The sequence below is a fragment of the Gavialis gangeticus genome, unplaced genomic scaffold, assembly GCF_001723915.1.
Source record: "Gavialis gangeticus isolate Ggan-Ray unplaced genomic scaffold, GavGan_comp1, whole genome shotgun sequence".
Lineage (NCBI taxonomy): Eukaryota > Metazoa > Chordata > Crocodylia > Gavialidae > Gavialis > Gavialis gangeticus.
In genome coordinates, this window is record NW_017729025.1 from 40033868 (window position 1) to 40034944 (window position 1077).

Here is a 1077-nt window from a genome sequence, read left to right on the forward strand (position 1 = left end):
CCACAAATGAATAATTGATCTGTAAGTTTAGACAATGCCTTTCCCAAGCCAAGTGAGCAGAATCTAGATCAATTTTGCTTTCAGCCCCAGGAATTAGAATCATCATGTTTGCATGCTCCTTCAACTCTGCTCTGTGTCCAAAAGACCTAGGTTTGATCCCTAGTTATTGGTGGCCCTTTAAGTTAGCATCCAGGGCAGAAATTGTTTAAGTGAAATGAATTCATTCTTGCCTCTATCAGAACACTAAAGAGATTTAATCCAGATTGTTTGCATTTCTGATATTGTGTTTTAGGAAATAAGCTTTATAGTTAAGAGGCTGGTGAGCCAACAGAAACTAGATTTATTAGGATACTTACCAGCAATCTGTTCTTCAGTCAGCTGATCAGCCTACATGAAGAACAGAAAGTTATTTTAGAACACTGTTTACTTGTAGCTATGTTGAGCCAGGAGACTGAGAAATTTAGTGCACTCCTACATTCACAGAGCACCTTTCAATTCTAGATACATGAGTGTATTTCCCACTCCAAAAGCATCTCCACCTATTGGTGAGGTGGAGACATGCAAGTTCATGCTGAAGAGAATCCTACATACTTCATAACAAGTTGGATGCAACATTCAAATTTCAGTTCAAGTTGGTCAAAGAGCACAAGAGATATCCCTATATAATTAAGGAAAGGTAAATATAAACCTTTGTGACAAGTCTTTACTAGCAAGATCTTGCATCCATAGTTAGTATCTCCAATATTGCCTCTTCCACTACGCACGGGTATTGGTTCCATAAGTCTGCCACCAAGCATGATGGCAAGTCCCTGATCTCACTACAGAGCTGCCTTAGTACAACCCCTTTATTTAACCTGTGATAAAACCACATAACAGATTTGTGTAGCCTTTTCCTACTGCGCTTACAGTAGATTTTGTTTTTCCCTGCCAATGTTGCCCTCCCCCTTGTAATAACATTTAGTCAGATTAAGAGTGTCAGTGGAGGTAGAAACTTATGCAATGAAATGTCTTCCATTAAAACTACAGCAGCTTTCCACTGCTTAAAAAAAAAAAAAAAAAAAAAAAAAAAAAAAAAAA

The 1077-nt window shown here is 37.8% G+C and overlaps 1 protein-coding gene across 1 annotated transcript in view; it reads right to left on the reverse strand.

The window, feature by feature from the left end:
- Positions 1 to 463, reverse strand: part of CALM1 (calmodulin 1) — a 6483-nt gene extending 6020 nt beyond the window's left edge. The window contains exon 1 of the mRNA XM_019518664.1: positions 357 to 463. The gene's annotated coding sequence lies outside the window, so the exon portion shown is untranslated. The remainder of the gene's footprint in view (positions 1 to 356) is intronic.
- Between the last annotated feature and the right edge of the window lie 614 nt (positions 464 to 1077).